We start from the raw sequence: 16,860 nt of genomic DNA, 5'->3' as shown, positions 1-16,860 counted from the left end.
CTGAAAAAAAACTATGTTAATAGTCTTACGAACAGAAATCAATTAAAAAAAACTTTTTCCACGAAATAAGTTTTTCAAAGAACAGTAAAGAACTTTATTAAACCAAAAATGAGCAAAAATAAAACCAAATAATCTTCCCAGTGTAAAACTACCAAATGTGAATAAATAAATAAATGAAGCCCAAAACGAACATAAACTACAAAAATAACCGAATAAAACTTAAAACGAGCAGAAATTAACATGAGTAGGGCTCAAAACCCCTATGCCTTCCCAAGGCCAGAACATAATTTGCACTTTAATGAAAAAATTAAATGATTTTACTTTTATAACTTTGATAAATCATATATTATAAATATTTTGATTAAGGGATATCAGTATATGTACATTAAACTGATAATGGACATTCATTTGTATTTTTTTTCTTCAGTAAAGTGCAAATTATGTTCTGTCCTTGGGAAGGCACAGTGGTTTTGAGCCTTACTCATGTTAATTTCTGCTCGTTTTGAGTTTGACTTGTGGTAGTTTTACGCTTGGTAGGTTATTTGGTTTTATTTTTGCTTTTTTATTTTTTGGTTTAATGGAGTTCTTTACTTTTCTTTGAAAATCTTGTTTTGTGGAATTTTTTTTTTATTAATATACTACAGAAACGGAGAGAGTATGCTTTCTTGCTGGCGTAATTTTTTAAGTATACGTGTTATTTTGTCAACTTTATCACCATAAGAAACTGATTGACTTGATAGATAGTTTTTAACCAGAGGAATTTACGAAGCCAGACAGCCATCAACACCTCGCTCTTTACGCTAGAATTTTTTATTGTTTAACAAAAATAAGAGTTGTGAGAAAGTCAAACTTCAGCGTAAAGAGCGAGGCGTTGAGGAGGGGACAGCCCCTTTCATATACGGAATAATTTTCTGTTCGTTGTAAGTTTTAACATCTTTCCTTACTTTCAGTTAAAAAAACTTGTTTTTTTTGTATTTAATTCTTGAACGTTTTTGAATTGATGCAGGTTTTGATTTTCGGTCACCGTACATGAATAATTAGAAAAAAATTGCATATTAATTTTACTTTTATTTGGATAAATGGCTTTCTCGAAACTTGTTTAATTTTATTTACGAACGTTTTTATTAGTAATAAATATACGTAACTTACGAATTAACTTACGTAACGAACTTCTACATTATTATATTTCTAATACATATATTAGGGGGCTCGCCTACTAGTCAATACCTCGCTCTTTAAGCTAAAGTTCGAATTTGGTTCCAATTCTTTAAAAATGACCCTTAATCACAAAGGCCGTTATTTAGAATAAATAGCTCGTATGAAAGTACTAAAAAATCTATGGCTTAAAGAGCGAGGTACTGACTAGGGGGTGAACCCAATCATACACATAATATTTTCTGTTCGTTTTAAGTTTTGATGTTACTCCTTATTTTCAATTGGAAAACTTGTTTTTTTATATATAATTTCTGATCTTTTTTTAAAATAATGCTGGGAAATCCGGCGCCCCCTTCATAGCAATGTCCCTTTCCCCATGAAAATTTCCTCCATGGAAAGATCCTCCTACATAACCCCCAACCCACCAGTAGAGAGGGGTCAGGAGGTCCCGTACGAACTCCTTATATGGGCATAGAATACAGAACGAACTCCTTATATGGGCATAGAGTCATTAGGGAGAACACGTGGTTAATGGGGTCAATGACCTCTTTTTTCCAAGGTCGATTTATTTGATGTTTCTATGTGTAATAGCTCCGGGGCGAAGGTTGCACATGCGCATTGAATTCTAACGGGAACAATGTTATTGATCTAGGACTCGAGGGGGAAGTGAATTTCCGAGAACTTGATTGCGTAATCGATCGCGAATGTCATGGGATCCAGAAATAGTATTTGTTGTTGTTGTAAGTGCACGCTCTCAGCGAATGTTATGATCCAGAAATAGCATTTGTTGTTGTTTTGGTCATGTACATGCTCGAGGCGAATGTCATGGTGTCCAGAAATAGTATTTGTTGTTGTTGATCTCGCCAATGTTATGACTTTCCCGGAAACAGTTAGATCACGTGTTTCCTTCTCAGCCAATCAGCGAGTCGGATACATCCTCCTTCTCAGCCAATCAGAGACGTGCTTACATATAGTTTCCCCGTTACATAACAATTCACCCTTGAGATTTCGTATATAACGGGCATGCAATGTGATTCAATTATCAGAAAGTATTTTGACGCTGTGTAAACAACAATGGATAAATTTAACTCTTTAGAAGTCTTGGCAGTCGCAATTAGCAATGTAAGTTCTGTTTTTCATTATTTTTATTTTCAAAATAAAATTGTTTTCCGTGGTCACCCTCTACTATATTCGAGTAAACCCCAAATCCCCCCCCCAAACCATACAAACATCATTATAATCAATGGAAAACATAAAATATATTCTGTTACCCTCAAAACCTAACCCCATCCCCCTTTGTTTTACAACCAAAATTCTCGCAAAAAGAAATAATTTTCTTTTCGTTAAAGTTTGACTTTTCTCTATTGTGATTTAGTGACTACTGACTTCTGTCAATTTTTAATGTAAATGCCGTTCTGATTTGACACAAGACTCCAGTGCGTGGTTAAAATTAGCAGTCACCCTTTTAAAGCACTTCCTGTAAAAGGTTTCTCAGATCAAAATGGGATGTTTTTCTCCTGTCAAATTAAAACGCTTTCATGCAGACAATTGCAATTTATTAAGCGCAGGCATATACAACCTCTTTTTGGAGAACCAGTGAAATCTCGTTATTTTCAAATTAAGATCTAACAATATATTTTGGACATTGGCGAACGGGGGAGGGGACCATGCCTCAATTCTATCGCCATCATTGTAAGGTGAAAACAAACTGTTTCTTCGCGTGAAAAGTAAGGGGGATGAGTTTAAGAAAAAGATACATTGCTTTATTATGCGTAAATTGAATAGCATTTTTACCATATCTTTCGGTGGGCGGAGGGGGATATTTTCCCATGCCTTTTCTCCGGGATATTTTCCGTGGGGGTTATTTTCCGTGGGCTGTTTTTTTCTGGGGGTGTGATAAATATACAAACTAGGCCGGCTTTTTGAATGGCTCAGTGAGTCGTAATTCTCAGATTCAAATGGATGCGATATCTTGCGGTGGGGGGAGGGGTTATTTTTCCGTTTCTTTTCTCAGGGTTATTTTCCGGGGGGGTTATTTTCCGTGGGCTGTTTTTTTCTGGGGGTGTGATAAATATACAAACTAGGCCGGCTTTTGAATGGTTCAGTGAGCTGTAATTCTCAGATTCAAAAGGATGCGATATCTTTCGCTGTGGGGATGGGGTACTTTTCCATGTCTTTTCTCAGGGGTTATTTTCCGTGGGGGTTATTTTCCGTGGGTAGGGTAAATACCAGCTATCGTAAAAGGATATGGAAAGATAAAAAATAGTGTTAATACTTTAAATGCATCAAACAAGGCATGTTCAATACAGATTAAAACCAGAAAAGAACAGAAATGCCTAAAAATACGAAACTAGGCTGACTTATATAGCCGGCTTTTGAATGGTTCAGTGAGTCGTAATTCTCAGATTCAAAAAAAAAGGATGCAATTAGTATATTTCACGAAATTTTTTACGTTGTGCTTTCTTAGTGATAAACTAAACAAAATTATATGGATGATGGTACTAACTTTCTTTCTGTGAAAAGGGGGGGGCAAATTATTTTTGATACTAATTATTTCTCTTCTTTTTAAGGCCAATTATGAAGAATGTATGGCACCGCCGCCCGCTAAGAAAGCCAGAGATGACAAGACAGCCCCATCAGTGCCAGCCCCAATGCAGCCTGGGTTTAAGTTAAAGAGAGAGTGGACGGCTTCTTATAATAGGGTGAACCCTGCCGAAGCTATGCAGGATCGTGAAATAGCCGGCCCTGTCACACAAGAACATAGCGACGCCACCCCGTCAACCCTCCAACACACGTTACCTGGACCCGGCCCAGACGCGCAAGAAAATAGCGACGCCACCCCGTCCACCCTCCAACACACGTTACCTGGACCATCCGGCACCCAAGCTCAGAGGGATTATGCAAATGTGAGCATTTTTTCCTACCTTTCTATTTCTTCCAATGTTTTTTCTTTTTCAATCCCAATATAAACATATCTCTGTGAGATATTAACCCCTATTACATATCTAAATGTAATTTTTGCAATGAAACCGCTCTTTTCTAATCTTTGCTATCGCTTCGATATCTCATAAGCGAATATTTTTAGGTAATTTCTATTAATAATCACTGCCTTTGAAACTCAAAATGCTATTTTTTCTAATCTTTGCTATTTTCTGTGTTGCTATTTCTTCGCTGTTATCGCATAAGCGAATATTTTTCATGGGTAATTTCAATTAATGCTCACCATTTGAAACTCCGTGAATGCTCTTTTTCACATAATTTTGAGAGAGATTATCCCATCTGTCACATATTATCGTTCTAATTTACACTGAATATTTCTATTGTGCCATGTTTCGCTCTTACATAGAATAAAAGAACTCCAATGTCCTAAAATATTAATTTTGCAGACAATTTGTTCTCCGCTATTTCAGAAAACACAGAATTACGCAAAAGCCATTGAAACCTTGATTGACTAAAAACCGCTAATGTAAAACAGGGAAAGGAGATGCCAAAATTATTTATAACCTCGCGCGGGGTGCTTTATGTCAAAACATAGCGGTTTAATGCATAAGAAGTGTATGGGGAAAGTGACTTAATAATTCTCAACATTTTGAAGTTCAAACTTGTTCATCTAACCACCATAATTTACAACTCATGTGTTTACTGAACCTGTATTGGAATTAGAAAAAATATTTCAACTTTTGGCGGGCATTATGTAAATGGCCATGGTGCCATGGAACCGATGGGTCCGGATAGTGTTGTGGGGGCAAGGTTAGGGAAGTGCCGGGGGGTGCGCCATGGGTCAGGGAAGTGCCACAGGGATGCGCCACGGGCCCGAGAAGCATCGCGGGAAGCGATGCGGGGCCCGAGAAGCGTCATAGGGATGCGAAGTGGCTCCGAAAAGCACCACGGGTCAGGGAAGCGCCCCAGGGGTGCGCCACGAGTCAGGGAAGCGGGGGGGGGGTAGGGCCCCTGGTCCGGGACGGGCCACGGGCTCAAGAAGCAGCGAGGGAAGTGAGTCAGGCCCCGAGACGCTCCACAGGGATGCGCTGTGGCTCCGAGAAGTGCCCCGGGCCCGGAACTTGTCGCGGGGATGCGCAACGAGTCAGGGACGCGTGGGGAGGAGGGCCACGGATCAGGGAAGTGCCAAGGGCTTGAGAAGCATGTGGGGAAGCGCGGCGGGCCCCGAGAAACTCCACAGGGATGCGCTGTGGCTCCGAAAAGCGCCACGGATGGTCCGGGAAGCGCTGTGGGGCAAGGTTAGGGGGGGGGGCGCGTTGGGGGGCGCGCCGAAAAAAAAAAAAATTTGAACACTTTGAAAATAAACGACCAAATTGTTGCCTTCTATGTCATATCTTAGATTATCTTCAGTTGAATTAAACAAATGTTATTAAGCAATAATAATCCAAATTTTAACAGTAGGGGTGATTTGAGCACTTTGAAAATAAGCTATTTTTCATCTATAGTGTCATATCTTAGATTATCTTCAGTTGTATTAACCAAATGTTATTAAGCAATAATAATCCAAATTTTAAAAGCAGTAGGGATGATTTGAACACTTTTAAAATAAGCTATTTTTTCATTTGTAGGTTGTCCTGGTTCCATACTCCCCATCTCCCCCCTGCTCGTCAGTTGAAGAAGGAGAAGAAGATGCACATGTGGAGCTCTCCAACAATTCACTATGGGATGATTTACATCAAATTCCAGATAATATTGATGAGTTTCTAGATGATTTTTTAACTAATTTAGATAATAGCACAGTTGAACTGGGGTAATTACCTTTGATAAGACAAAACAAATTGAAATTTTTAGACTATTTTACCGGGTATTTAACAGGGACCCCTCCAACTGCCTATCCCCTCACGACTCCCCTTCGAATACATGAAGTGGGGCATGCGCCATTAATAGTTAACCCGTTGGGGGGCTGGGGAAATATCTACCCGGAAGAGTGGGGTCCACCTCTCCCAGACTTTCAGCTGTCCAACACACTTTTAAATACTATAGTTGTTTTCACTGCAGTGTTTGGTGATCCTTTAACTAAGCGTTTGTCTGGTAATTTTGTGTTTGACCCGATAGAAATTTTTCATGCATATGTAGACAAAATTCGTGCACTACTGGAGAACCAAATTCAATTGTGGGGAGGTAGGGATTCAATTAAGGTTGCCATTGTTTTAAAGGTTTTTTATTTGAATGAGGGAAAAAGTGAGGTTTATTATCATTTTATACATTCCGAGATGCGTTTTGTTTATTCAAATTTAGAAAATTTTTACGGTGCTTTAATGGATTGTGTGGATCAAATTATAAATAATCTTTAGAACTATAATGAAAATTTTTGTGGCTCATTAGTTTTATTTATTTAAAATTTATGTTTTAATATTTTTAAATTTAAGAAAGATTTTATTTTAAGAGAGGGGGCAGGCGGGGCGGGACCGGGGTCAGTAGTTTTAAATTATAATCCAGATCTAGTAGGTTGTCGTGGTGTCCAGCGGATTTGTTTTGAAACAGATCATATGTGTTTCCGATATGCTTTCCTCATCTCAGCATTTGAGGCTCTAACTCGGCACGCTACCAAGATGAATTTAGACAATTGGGTTGTACATAGGAAGGAGCGGTCCCATTTCCCCATTGCAGATTTTTCTTGTTTAGAGGGGAAATACCCAGTAACGCTTCGATCTATTGACATTTTTGAAAGGGCTAATGCCCATTTAAATATTGGCGTTACTGTGGTACAATACAAAACAAAATTTGAAGATGGGGTTCGTTTAAAAAAGAAGGGGGTGGTTGTCCCCATAAGGAGTCCCTCAGTTGATTTGGTTAAACACTGGGTTTGGTTGTTTTGCACACCACCAAGTCAACTAAACACAATCGGTCATTTTAACCCGATCACTGACATTAGTAGAGTTCTTGGGGAGGGAAAGAATAAGGGGACCCGTTTCTACTGTCCAACATGCATCTCCAGATTTTGGACTGAACTAAAGATATAAAATCATCTGAGGTATTGTATCCGCGATGGATACCAGACAGTGGAAATGGTTTCAGGGGGTAGGTCAATTCTACGATTTAAAAATTTTCAAAATACCCTTCTCCAGTGCAACAAAATATCTTTGGACTGTGAAGCTAAGTTGGTGGAGGTGAATGACCCCCAATATCCAAACCGAGTCAAAGAACACCTGGCCATTGCAGTGTCATGCGCCCACGCGCAAAGAGACAATTCTAACACCATGCGGTTGTTAGAAATAGTTGAGACATTGGATGAGGGGCCCGAGTGCATGGTCAAGGCATTGACTAAACTGATTGGCACGGCTAATGGTGCTATTTCTCGTTTGAGAAATACACATTATCCAATGGTGCTGTCTGCAGAGGATCGTCTCGCGATTAAAAATCAAAAAATATGTTGGGTTTGTAAGGGGGAGTTTGCAGAGAAGGGGGATAAGGGGACTAAAGGGAAACGTGGGGGGAGGGGAAAGTTAGAGATCATGACCATTTGTGGCAGGAACTATCCTCGGGAGGTAGTAATTATCGGGGGGGGGCGCATCAATCGGGTAATTTAAATGTTAGCCAACAGTTTTTTATCCCTGTTTTTATTCATAATTCAAATTATGATTTAAAATTTATTTTAACGGCACTGGCACGTATGCATAAGGAGGGGGGGGAGTAGATTGTCCATGGGTAAATAGTTCATTTACCTACAAGATAATTCCCAAATCAGCTGAGAAGTTATTGCTTCTCGAACTGAAATGGCAGGCAGTGGATAATGGGCATATGTGCTGGAATAAAATTAGGTTTTTAGATTCTTTTAGTTTTTTCCCCAAGGCATTGAGTCAATTGATTCAAGTGAAAAAAAGCGACAATTTTGATAGCTTTCCCTTGCTTAAACAGCCCTTTCCAGACAGTGAAATGTATGACCTGTTGACCTGCAAAGGTATATATGCATACGACTATTACTGCTCTGGCGCACGCTTAAGTGAGTAGAAACTACCTCCAATTGAAGCTTTTTACAATTCACTGACCAACAGTGAATGCACAGCCGAGGATTATGAGTTTGCCAAGAAGGTGTGGTTCAAGGGGGATTGTAAAAATGGGTGGGATTATTGTAGCCTGTACTTGGCCAGTGACGTTCTAACTCTGTTAGATATAGTCTGTAAAAACACAGACCAGATCTATTCAGAGTTCGGGTTAGATATAGGCTATTATTTTTCTACACCCCATTTAGTGATGGATTTAATTTTAAAAATTAGCAGGGAGGAAATAGGCCTAATCACCGACGTAGATCAGCACCTTTTGTAGAGCGTTCAATGAGGGGTGGGTATGTTTTTCATGGGGACCGCGTCTTATCAACCCCTCCGAGCGGACAAAGCACCGGTGCAAAGTCAAATGCAGTGTTCTCGGACATGAACTCGTTGTACCCCTCGGCAATGTCACACTACTCTTTGCCGTGTGGGAACTATCAATGGCTTGAGAATCCTTGTGAGTTCCCCGACATTACAACCGTCGAGGACAATGGGCCACAAGGATGGTTCTTTGAAGTTGATGGTCACATTCCGCTGGCGCTTCACGACTCAGTCAAAGATTTTGTCTTTCCCTGTATCAATCGACCAGTGAGCAGGGACTCTCTGAGCCCCTACAATCGTTCATTGGTTGAGGATATGGGGATGCACTGGACTCCCTCCAAACAGAAACTGATTGCTGATTTGGACCCTAAGGAGAATATTGTTGTTCACCATGTGCTTTTGCATTGGATGGTGAACAACGGTATTCTCCATAGGGTCCAAATCAGCAATCAGTTTCTGTTTGGAGGGAGTCCAGTGCATCCCCATATCCTCAACCAATGAACGATTGTAGGGGCTCAGAGAGTCCCTGCTCACTGGTCAATTGATACAGGGAAAGACAAAATCTTTGACTGAGTCGTGAAGCGCCAGCGGAATGTGACCGTCAACTTCAAAGAACCATCCTTGTGGCCCATTGTCCTCGACGGTTGTAATGTCGGGGAACTCACAAGGATTCTCAAGCCATTGATAGTTCCCACACGGCAAAGAGTAGTGTGAAATTGCCGAGGGGTACAATGAGTTCATGTCCAAGAACACTGCATTTGACTTTGCACCGGTGCTTTGTCCGCTCGGATCGGTTGATAAAACGCGGTCCCCATGAAAAACATACCCTACCCTCATTGAACGCTCTACAAAAAGGTGTTGATCTATGTCGGTGATTAGGCCTATTTCCTCCCTGCTAATTTTTAAAATTAAATCCATCACTAAATGTGGTGTAGAAAAATAATAGCCTATATCTAACCCGAACTCTGAATAGATTTGGTCTGTGTTTTTACAGACTATATCTAACAGAGTTAGAACGTCACTGGCCAAGTACAGGCTACAATAATCCCACCCATTTTTACAATCCCCCTTGGACCACACCTTCTTGGCAAACTCATACTCCTCGGCTGTGCATTCACTGTTGGTCAGTGAATTGTAAAAGCTTCAATTGGAGGTAGTTTCTACTCACTTAAGCGTGCGCCAGAGCAGTAATAGTCGTATGCATATATACCTTTGCAGGTCAACAGGTCATACATTTCACTGTCTGGAAAGTGTTGTTTAAGCAAGGGAAAGCTATCAAAATTGTCTCTTTTTTGCACTTGAATCAATTGACTCAATGCCTTGGGAAAAAACTAAAGGAATCTAAAAACCTGATTTTATTCCAGCACGTATGCCCATTATCCACTGCCTTCCATTTCAGTTCGAGAAGCAATAACTTCTCGGCTGATTTGGGAATTATCTTGTAGGTAAAAGAACTATTTACCCATGGACAATCTACTCCCCCTCCCTCCTTATGCATACATGCCAGTGCTGGTAAAATGAATTTTAAATCATAATTGTAATTATGAATAAAAACAGGGATAAAAAACTGCTGGCTAACATTTAAATTACACGATTGATGCGCACCCCCCCGCAAAGTACTCCCTCCCGAGGATCGGTCCTGCCCCCCCTGGTCATGTTCTCTGACTTTCCCCCTCCCCCCACGGTTCCCTTTAGTCCCCTTATCCCCCTCCTCTGTAAACACCCCCATTCAAACCCAACATATTTTTTGATTTTTAATCGCGAGACGATCCTCTTCAGACAGCACCATTGGATAATGGGTATTTCTCAAACGATAAATAGCACCATTAGCCGTGCCAATCAGTTTAGTCAATGCCTTGTCCATGCACTCAGGTCCTTCATCCAATGTTTCAACTATTTCTAACAACCGCATGGTGTTAGAATTGTCTCTTTGCGCGTGGGCGTAGGACACTGCAATAGCCAGATGTTCTTTGACTCGGTTTGGAAATTGGGGGTCATTCACCTCCACCAGCTTAACCTCACAATCTAAAGATATTTTGTTGCACTGGAAAAGGGTATTTTGAAAAATTTTTGAAGTGTAGAATGGCCCTATCCCCTGAAACCATTTCCACTGTCTGGTAACCATCCCGTCTACAAGACCTCAGATGATTTTGAATATTTAGTTCAGTCAAAAATCTGGAGAGACGTGTTGGACAGTAGAAACGAGTCCCCTTAGACTTACCTTCCATCCAAACTCTCCTCCTGTCAGTGATCGGATTAAAATGTCCGATTGCATTCGGTTCACTTAGCGGTGTGTAAAACAACAAAACCCAGTGTCTAACCAAATCAACTGAGTGACTCCTTATAGGGAAGACCACCCCCTTCTTTTTTTAAACAAGCCCCATCTTCAAATTTAGTTTTGTACTGTAACCTAATAACGCTAGTATTTAAAAGGGCCGTATCCTTTTAAAACAGATCAATAGCTCGAATCGTTACTGGGTATTTTCCCTCTAAACAAGAAAAATCTACAATGGGAAAATGGGACCCTTCCTTCCCATGTATAGCCCAATTGTCTAAATTCTTCTTGGTAGCGTCCCGAGCTAGAGGCTCGAATGCTGATATGGGGAAAGCATACCTGAAACACATATGATCTGTTTCAAAACAGATCCGCTGGACACCACGACAACCTCCTAGATCTGGATTATAGTTTAAAACTACTGACCCCGGCCCCGCCCCGCCTGCCCCCCCTCTTTAAAAAAAAAAATTCTTTAATTTTAATAAATTTACACTTAAATTTTAAACAAAAAGAACTACTGACCCACTTCCATTTTCGTTATAGTTCTCGAGATGCGTTATAATTTGATCGACACACTCCATAAAAAATCCACCAAAATTTTATAAATTTTAACAAACCAAACGAATCTTGGAATGTACAAAATGACAGTAAACCTCGCTTTTTCCCTCATTTAAATAAAACACTTTTGGAAAAATGGCGACCTGACTTGACTCCCGACCCCCCCACAATTGAATCTGATTCTCCAGTAGTGCAAGAATTTTTTATAAATAGAAATTAAAAATTTCTATAGTGTCAAAAACAAAATTACCCTCCAAAAGTGTAGTTAAAGGATCACCAAACCCTGCAGTGAAAACAGCTATATTATTTAAAATTCTGTTGGACAACTGAAAGTCTGGGAGAGTTGTACCCCCCTCCCCCTCTTGTATATTACCCCATCCCCCAAGCTGTTCAACAATATCTGGCGAATGCTCCACTTCAGTTGTTCGAAGTGGAGTCGTTTGGGTATCGGAGGTTGGGGGGGTCCCTGTTAATTCCCCGGTAAAAAAGTCTAAAATTTGCAAAGTTTTTGGACTTAGCAAAGGTAAGTCCCCCTGTTCAACTGTGCTATTATCTAAATTATTAAAAAAATCATCTAGAAACTCATCAATATTATCTGGAATTTGATGTAAATCATCCCATAGTGAATTGTTGGGGACCTCCACATGTGCATCTTCTTCTCCTTCTCCAACTGACGAGCAGGGAGGAGATGGGGAGTATGGAACCAGAACAACCTACAAATGAAAAAATAGCTTATTTTCAAAGTGTTCAAATCATCCCTACTGTTTTTAAAATTTGGATTATTATTGCTTAATAACATTTGGTTAATACAACTGAAGATAATCTAAGATATTAAACTATAGATGAAAACTAGCTTATTTTCAAAGTGTTCAAATCACCCCTACTGTTAAAATTTGGATTATTATTGCTTAATAACATTTGTTTAATACAACTGAAGATAATCTAAGATATGACATAGAAGGCGACAATTTGTTCGTTTATTTTCAAAGTGTTCAAATTTTTTTTTTTTCGGCGCGCCCCCCAACGCGCCCCCCTAACCTTGCCCCACAGCGCGTTTCGGACCATCCGTGGCACTTTTCGGAGCCCCAGCGCAACCCTGTGGCGCTTCTCGGGCCCCACATCGCTTCCCGCGATGCTTCTCGAGCCCTTGGCGTTTCCCTGACCCCTGGCACATCCCCCAACGCTTCCCTGACTCGTGGCGCACCCCTGTGGCGCGTCCCTGACCCGTGGCGCTTTTCGGAGCCACAGCGCATCCCTGTGACGCTTTTCGGGGGCCCGCATCGCCTCCCGCGATACTTCTCGAGCCCGTGGCGCTTCCCTGAACCGTGGCCCTCCCCCCCCAACGCGTCCCTGACTCTTGGCGCACCCCTGTGGCGCTTCCCTGACCCGTGGGGCTTTTTGGAGCCACAGCGCATCCCTATGGCGCTTCTCGGGCCCCGCATCGCTTCCCGCGATGCTTCTCGGGCCCGTGGCGCATCCCAGTGGCACTTCCCTGACCCATGGCGCCCCCCCCGGCCCGTCCCTACGCGTGCCCCCACACCACTCTCCGGACCCATCGGTTCCATGGCACCATGGCCATTTACATAATGCCCGCCAAAAGTTGAAATATTTTTTCTAATTCCAATACAGGTTCAGTAAACACATGAGTTGTAAATTATGGTGGTTAGATGAACGAGTTTGAACTTCAAAATGTTGAGAATTGTTAAGTCACTTTCCCCATACACTTCTTATGCATTAAACCGCTATGTTTTGACATAAAGCACCCCAGCGCGAGGTTATAAATAATTTTGGCATCTCCTTTCCCTGTTTTACATTAGCGGTTTTTAGTCAATCAAGGTTTCAATGGCCTTTGCGTAATTCTGTGTTTTCTGAAATAGCGGAGAACAAATTGTCTGCAAAATCAATATTTTAGGACATTGGAGTTCTTTTATTCTATGTAAGAGCGAAACATGGCACAATAGAAATATTCAGTGTAAATTAGAACGACAATATGTGACAGATGGGATAATCTCTCTCTCAAAATTATGTGAAAAAGAGCATTCACGGAGTTTCAAATGGTGAGCATTAATTGAAATTACCCATGAAAAATATTAGCTTATGCGATAACAGCGAAGAAATAGCAACAGAGAAAATAGTAAAGATTAGAAAAAATAGCATTTTGAGTTTCAAAGGCAGTGATTATTAATAGAAATTACCTAAAAATACTCGCTTATGAGATATCGAAACGATAGCAAAGATTAGAAAAGAGCGGTTTCATTGCAAAAATTACATTTAGATATGTAATAGGGGTTAATATCTCACAGAGATATGTTTATATTGGGATTGAAAAAGAAAAAACATTGGAAGAAATAGAAAGGTAGGAAAAAATGCTCACATTTGCATAATCCCTATGTGCTTGGGTGCCGGATGGTCCAGGTAACGCGTGTTGGAGGGTGGCCGGGGTGGTGTCGCTATGTTCTTGCGCGACTGGGCCGGGTCCAGGTAAAGTGTGTTGGAGGGTTGACGGGGTGGCGTCGCTATGTTCTTGCGTGACTGGGCCGGCTATTTCACGATCTTGCATAGCTTCGGCAGGGTTCACCATATTATAAGAAGCCGTCCACTCTCTCTTTAACTTAAACCCAGGATGCATTGGGGCTGGCACTGATGGGGTTGTCTTGTCATCTCTGGTTTTCTTAGTGGGTGGCGGTGCCATACATTCTTCATAATTGGCCTTAAAAAGAAGGGAAAAAATTGGTATCAAAATAATTTGCCCCCCCCTTTTTCACAAAAAGAAAGTTAGTACCCTCATCCATATAATTTTATTTAGTTTATCACTAAGAAAGCACAACGTAAAAAATTTCGTGAAATATACTAATTGCATCCTTTTTTTTGAATCTGAGAATTACGACTCACTGAACCATTCAAAAGCCGGGCTATATAAGTCAGCCTAGTTTCTTATTTTTAGGCATTTCTGTTCTTTTCTGGTTTTAATCTGTATTGAACATGCCTTGTTTGATGCATTTAAAGTATTAACACTATTTTTTATCTTTCCATATCCTTTTACGATAGCTGATATTTACCCTACCCACGGAAAATAACCCCCACGGAAAATAACCCCTGAGAAAAGACATGGAAAATTACCCCATCCCCACAGCGAAAGATATCGCATCCTTTTGAATCTGAGAATTACAGCTCACTGAACCGTTCAAAAGCCGGCCTAGTTTGTATATTTATCACACCCCCAGAAAAAAACAGCCCACGGTAAATAACCCCCCCAGAAAATATCCATGAGAAAAGACATGGAAAAATATCCCCTCCCCCCACCGAAAGATATCGCGTCCTTTTGAATCTGAGAATTACGACTCACTGATCCGTTCAAAAAGCCGGCCTAGTTTGTATATTTATCACACCCCCAGAAAAAACAGCCCAAGGAAAATAACCCCCACGGAAAATATCCCTGAGAAAAGGCATGGGAAAATACCCCCTCCGTCCACCGAAAGATATGGTAAAAATGCTATTCAATTTACGCATAATAAAGCAATGTATCTTTTTCTTAAACTCACCCCCTTACTTTTCACGCGAAGAAACAGTTTGTTTTCACCTTACAATGATGGCGATAGAATTGAGGCATGGCCCCCTCCCCCTTTCGCCAATGTCCTAAATATATTGTTAGATCTTAATTTGAAAATAACGAGATTTCACTGGTTTTCCAAAAAGAGATTGTATATGCCTGCGCTTAATAAATTGCAATTGTCTGCATGAAAGCGTTTTAATTTGACAGGAGAAAAACATCCCATTTTGATCTGAGAAACCTTTACAGGAAGTGCTTTAAAAGGGTGACTGCTAATTTTAACCACGCACTGGAGTCTTGTGTCAAATCAGAACGGCATTTACATTAAAAATTGACAGAAGTCAGTAGTCACTAAATCACAATAGAGAAAAGTCAAACTTTAACGAAAAGAAAATTATTTCTTTTTGCGAGAATTTTGGTTGTAAAACAAAGGGGGATGGGGTTAGGTTTTGCGGTTAACATAATATATTTTATTTTTTCCATTGATTATATTGATGTTTGTATGGTTTGGGGGGGGGAGTTGGGGTTTACTCGAATATAGTAGAGGGTGACCACGGAAAACAATTTTATTTTGAAAATAAAAATAATGAAAACAGAACTTACATTGCAAATTGCGACTGCCGAGATTTCTAAAGAGTTAAATTTATCTATTGTTGTTTTCACAGCGTCAAAATACTTTCTGATAATTGAATCACATTGCATGCCCGTTATATACGAAATCTCAAGGGTGAATTGTTATGTAACGGGGAAACTATATGTAAGCACGTCTCTGATTGGCTGAGAAGGAGGATGTATCCGACTCGCTGATTGGCTGAAAAGGAAACACGTGATCTAACTGTTTCCGGGAAAGTCATAACATTGGCGAGAGCAACAACAACAAATACTATTTCTGGACACCATGACATTCGCCTCGAGCATGTACATGACCAAAACAACAACAAATACTATTTCTGGATCATAACATTCGCTGAGAGCGTGCACTTACAACAACAACAAATACTATTTCTGAATCCCATGACATTCGCGATCGATTACGCAATCAAGTTCTCGGAAATTCACTTCCCCCTCGAGTCCTAGATCAATAACATTGTTCCCGTTAGAATTCAATGCGCATGTGCAACCTTCGCCCCGGAGCTATTACACACAGAAACATCAAATAAATCGACCTTGGAAAAAAGAGGTCATTGACCCCATTAACCACGTGTTCTCCCTAATGACTCTATGCCCATATAAGGAGTTCGTTCTGTATTCGATGCCCATATAAGGAGTTCGTACGGGACCTCCTGACCCCTCTCTACTCCCACCCATCCCTTTACTACCAGAAAAAATCCCCCCTAAAAACGTCTGTATACTTCCTAATAACCAATACTATATGTTAACATTGGACAAAGTTCATAACTTTCAACCCTCCCCCCGGGGACTTCGGGGGATTAAGTCATCCTAAAGGACATTTTTATCATATTTTCAACCATGCTGAACAAAATGGCTATCTCAAAATTTTGATCAGGTGACTTCGGAAAAAAATGAGCATGGGAGGGAGCCTAGTTGCCCTCCATTTTTTTCGATCACTTAAAAAGGGCACTAGAACTTTTAATTTCCGATCCAATGAGTCCTCCCACGATATTCGAGGACCACTGGGTCAATACGATCACCCCTGGGATAAAAACAACAAAAAAACAAATAAACACGCATCCGTGATCTTTCTTTTGGCAAAAAATGCAAAATTCCACATTTTTGTAGATAGGAGCTTGAAACCTCTACAGTAGGGTTCTCTGATACGCTGAATATGATATTTTCATCACACCATCATTTTTTCGAAAATCAGCCAAATTTTCTCAGGCGCGTAACTTTTGATGGGTAGGACCAAACTTGATGAAGGTTATATATTTGAAATCAGCATTGAAATCTGATTCTTTTGATGTATCTATTGGTATCAAAACCCGTTTCTAGAGTTTCGGTTACCATTGAGCCGGGTCGCTCCTTACTTACAGTTCGTTACCACGAACTGTTTG

This window comes from Artemia sp. Qi Xiang Cuo, chromosome 14 (assembly GCF_049724085.1).
Source record: "Artemia sp. Qi Xiang Cuo chromosome 14, ASM4972408v1, whole genome shotgun sequence".
In the NCBI taxonomy this organism is placed as follows: domain Eukaryota; kingdom Metazoa; phylum Arthropoda; class Branchiopoda; order Anostraca; family Artemiidae; genus Artemia; species Artemia sp. Qi Xiang Cuo.
Note: the sequence above shows the minus strand (reverse complement) of the source record.